We start from the raw sequence: 5,287 nt of genomic DNA, 5'->3' as shown, positions 1-5,287 counted from the left end.
TGCATTTCCCTGATGATTAGTGATGTTGACCTTTTTTTTTTTTTTTTTTCTGGCTCCAAAGATCTTTTACTAAGATCCACTTGAAACACTTCGGTCCTTAATTTGTCAACTTAGTTGACAGGCTGATGGCTGATCTACGTAAAGCTTTCACGGTAGCAAAAACACTTCCTGCCTATAATATAACAAAACAGGTCGAGCGTGGTGGCTCACGCCTGTAATCCCAGCACTTTGGGAGGCCGAGGTGGGCGGACCACGAGGTCAGGAGATGGGGACCATCTTAGCTAATACAGTGAAACCCCCTCTCTACTAAAAATACAAAAAAAAAAAAAATTAGCTGAGCGTGGTGGTGGGCACCTGTAGTCCCAGCTACCCAGGAGGCTGAGGCAGGAGAATGGTGTGAACCTGGAAGGCAGAGCTTGCAGTGAGCCAAGATCGCACCACTGCACTCCAGCCTGGGCAACAAAGCGAGACTCTGTCTCAAAAAAAAATTATATATATATATATATATATATATATATATATATATATATATAAACAGGTTCCTGAATAACATGTGTGAATGTCGTCAGGGTCTCTGTCCCATCTACTTCAGGATTTCATTAAACTCCCCAAATTTGTGGATCTGATGGATGAAGATATCCCCATAGTGCTTGGCGACCTTGGTGTCTATGATATGGATCATGTTCTTAACGATGTAGAAGTCAACCGCTGAGGCCAACTAAAATTCACCATCCAGGGCTGAGATGCTGCTAGTCCACACCAGGTTCTGCATCTTGTGTTTGAAAACCAAAAGCTGGATCCGGAACTCCTGCTCTGTAAGGTCCAGGAAGCCAGCAAGCTTGGCCACAGGCATGGTGGTGTAGAGATTGAGGAAGTTGTAGATGGTTGAAAGCTGGGCCTGCTGCTGTACTTCACTGGAAAACACCTTCAGCTGCTGCAGGAAGGGCTCTTTGTGGTAGTTGGGGTGCACATTATCATAGTTGGGCACTACAGGGGACAGGAACTTGGGGCAGGAGTAACTGAAAAGTTCTTCATAGACTTGTGGGTCACCTTTCTGCATGCGCAGCAACTTGTCCCCATATTTCTCCTGCAGCTGGAGGTGAATGCCCTCATCGATATGCATGGGGTACATCATAAGGGCAATGGCCAGCAGTGCATGCATCTGATCATTCTGCTTGTTAATCATCTCATACTTACTTGTGGTCCTCTGGAACATGCTCATGGTCCTCTGGATGTAGAGGAGGATATTGGCAAAGACCTGGATGGCATCCTGGTAGCAATGCATCATCAAATATGCAAACCCAACATAATAGTATGTGGTGACCTGGCACTCTAACACACAGGAATACATGACCTTCTGGTTCAGCTCGATGTTCTCTAGCACCTTGATGGCCTGGTAGTAATCTCCTAACAGGAGTGCAGGCGGAGAAGCCCCACCAGGCTGAAGTAACCAAGCATCCCCCCAGCCACACTCTCAGGGTCACCTCTGCTTGTGTATACCTCCAACTGTCAGTTGATGTTGGATTTGTCTACCAGGCAATGAAGGACATTGAGGACACTGTGAACATTCCAGATTTTGGGATTGGAACAAACGAAGTCAATCTCCTCCTCTGACTTCTTGGCAGTCTTACAGCAGTACTGACTGAATGACTGAAACTGGTAGATGAACTCATCAATGATATCCTAGAGCCCCTGGTTGGGTAGTTCAAGGGGAAGAGGACCATCAACATTAAGAATACAGTTGAAGAGACTGGAATTGTTGTAATAGGATTCAAATCTCTGTTCCAAGGAAGGTCCCCCACTGACTTTGGTGTATATGTACCTGTAGTATATAATATTTTGTATAAAACCAAGAAGACAGCATTGTTGCCAAACTGTGGAGCAATGACTGCAGCCTCTGGCCAAGGTGTATTTTTGAAGAATCTTTCAGTCAGCTTGGTCCAGCTGTTATCATAGATGTCCTGGATCCTATACACCTGGTCAATGACATCACTGGAGACACAACTGGCCTGTAGCTCATACACTTTCTGGTCAGTCAAACCCGAGACAGTTTTGTGAAAATACTGGATGGAGTTTTTGATCACTTCAGGCATCACCTGATAGGTTTGCTATTCATACTGATGTTCATAAGCAAGGTCCTGCTTTTGGATCTCCATAGTCGCCCAGATAAGTATAGGAGTCATAAGCCTCCTCAGACTCCTAATCATCGGTGAGATAAGACATGGCTGCCAGGCTCACAAACACTGCCAGAAAGTCATATTGAGCATTTTTTATATACCTGTTGGCCATTTCAATGTCTACTTTCGAGAATAGTCTATTCATGTCCTTTGCCCACTTTTTAATGAAATTATTATTAATATTATTATTATTATTATTTGTTGTTGTTGTTGTTTGAGATGGAGTCTCACTCTGTCACCCAGGCTGTAGTGCAGTGGCACAATCTCAGCTCACTGCAACCTCTGCCGCCCAGGTTCAAGCGATTCTCCTGCCTCAGCCTCCCAAATAGCTGGGAATATTAGCACCTGCCAGTGTGCCCGGCTAATTTTTGTAGTTTTTAGTAGAGACGGGGTTTCACCATCTTGGCCAGACTGGTCTTGAACTCCTGACCTCATGATCCACCCACCTTGGCCTCCCAAAGTGCTGGGATTACAGGCATGAGCCACCACGCCCAGCCTGGCTGTTTTTATTATTATTATTGAGTTGCTTGAGTTCCTTATATATTCTGCATATTAGTCTCTTGTCAGATAAATAGTTTTCAAATATTTTCTCTCATTCAGCAGTTTGTCTTTTCACTCAATTGTTTCCTTTGCTTTGCAGAAGTTTTATAGTTTAATATAGTCCCATTTGTCCATTTTTCTTTTAGTTGTCTGTGCTTTTAAGATCTTTGTCTAGACCAATGTTCTAAAGTATTTTTCACTGTTTCTTCTAGTAGTTTTATAGTTTCAGGCCTTATGTTTAAACCTTCGATCCATCTTTGTTGATTTTTGTATATGATGAGAGAAAGGATTCAGTTTCATTCTCATGCATATGGCTATACAATTTTCCCAGCACTGTTTATTGAAGATGATGTTCTTTCCCCAGTGTATTTTCTTGGGGCCTTTGTTAAAAACAAAATGGTTGTAAATATGTGGCTTTATTTCTAGTTTCTCTATTTTGTCCCATTGGTCTATGTGTCTATTACTATAACAATACCATGCTGTTTTGTTTACTATAGCCTTATAATATATTTTGAAATCTGCAGCGTGATGCATCCAGCTTTGTTCATTTTGCTCGGGATTGCATTGTATATTCTGGCTCTTTTTTTCCATAGAAATTTTAGGATTTTTTTCAATTTATGTAAAAAATGACAAGTATAGAGTTTTATTAGTTCTCTCTTTGCTTGTTTGTTTGTTTATAAAATTTGTGTTAAGTTGTCATTATCACTTTAAAATAATGGGTTATAAGATAGTATTTACAAGTATCATGAAAACTTCAAATAAAAAAATCAATGAATACACAAAAAATAAAAAGCAAGAAATTAAAATATACTGCCACAGAAAATCATGTTTACTAACAGGAAGACAGGAAGGAAATAAAGAAGGAAGATAAGACCACAAAACTACCAAAAAACAAATAACAAAATAGCAGGATTAAGTCCTTACTTATCAAAAATAACATTGAAGGTAAATGGACTAAATTCTCCATTTGAAAGGCTGTATAGATTTAAAAAATAGAGTGGCTGAATGGATTAAAAAAATAAGACCCAATGATCTGTTGCCTACAAGAAACACACTTTACATGTAAAGACACATATAGACCAAAAATAAAGGGATAGAAAAATACATTCCATGCCAACAGAAGCCAAAAAAGACAAGAGTAGCTATACTTATAACAGACAAAATATATCATAGGACAAAAACTGTAAGAGACAAAGAAGGTCATTATATAATGATAACTGGATCAATCCAGCAAGAAGATACAACAATTGCAAATACATATTCACCCAACACTGGAGAAGCCAGGTATATAAAGCAAATATTATGAGAGCTAAAGAAAGACATATTTTCAAATATGATAATAGCTGGAGACTAACACCCCACTTTCAGCATTAGATAGATTATCCAGACAGAAAATCAACAAAAAAAAACAGGACTTAATCTGCACCATAGACCAAATGGACCAGGCTAAGAAACAAAGAGAGAAGACCCAAATAAATAAAATCAGAGGCTAAAAGGTAGATATTACAACTGATACTGCAAAAATTCAAAGGATCATTAGAGACCCATGAACAATTATATGCCAATACACTGGAAAACTTAGAAAAAATGGATAAATTCCTAGATACATAAACCTAGCAAATTGAACCATGAGGAAATCTAAAATGTGAATAAACCAATAACAAGTAACAGTATCAAAGCCATAATAAAACGTCTCCCAGCAAGAAAAAGCCCAGGAGTTGATGGCTGCACTGATGAATTCTACCAAACATTTAAAAAAGAACTAATACCAATCCTACTCAAACTATTCTGAAAAATAGAGGAGGAGGGAAGACTTCCAAATTCATTCTACGAAGCCTGATACCAAAACCAGACAGAGATGCATCAAAATAAGAAAAGTACAGACCAATACCCACGATGAACTTTGAGGCAAAAATCCTCAGCAAAACACTAGCAAACTGAATTCAAGAATACATTAAAAAGATTATTCATCATGACCAAGTGGGATTTATCCCAGGGTACAAGAGTAGTTTGACATGCACAATTCAATAAATAGGTTACATTATATTAAAAGAATGAAAAGCAAAAGCCATATTGTCACTTCAATTGATATGAAAAACCATTTGATAAAATTCAACATAACTTCATAATTTTTAAAAATCCTAAAAAATCTGGGTACCTAAGGAACATACCACAACATGATGGAAGCCATATATGACAGACCCACAGCTAGTATCATCCTGAAGAGAAAAAAACTAAAAGGCTTTCCTCTATGATATGTAATACCCCAAGGATGCCCACTTTCACCTCTGTTATTCAACATAGTACTGGAATTCCTACCTAGAGCAATCAGACAAGAGAAAGAAACAAAGGACATCCAGATTAGAAAGGAAGAACTCAAATTATCCTTATTCACAGATGACATGGTCTTGTATTTGGAAAAACCTAAAGATTCCGCCAAAAAAACTATTAGAACTGACAAACAAGTTCAGTAAAGCTGCAAGATACAACATCAACAGAAAAGTCAGTAAGATTTTTGGGGGCGAGATGGAATCTCACTTTGTTGCCCAGCCTGGAGTGCAGTGGCACAA

At 39.0% G+C, this 5,287-nt stretch overlaps 1 pseudogene across 1 annotated transcript; it reads right to left on the bottom strand.

The window, feature by feature from the left end:
• Positions 1-565: 565 nt before the first annotated feature.
• LOC112628697 lies at positions 566-2,223 on the bottom strand (annotated as a pseudogene). Its single transcript, XR_003120466.1, has one exon. The product of XR_003120466.1 is annotated as a eukaryotic translation initiation factor 3 subunit L pseudogene (transcript).
• Between the last annotated feature and the right edge of the window lie 3,064 nt (positions 2,224-5,287).

This window comes from Theropithecus gelada, chromosome 7b, assembly GCF_003255815.1.
Source record: "Theropithecus gelada isolate Dixy chromosome 7b, Tgel_1.0, whole genome shotgun sequence".
Classification (NCBI taxonomy): Eukaryota; Metazoa; Chordata; class Mammalia; order Primates; family Cercopithecidae; genus Theropithecus; species Theropithecus gelada.
This window is presented reverse-complemented; position numbering and strand designations above follow the sequence as displayed.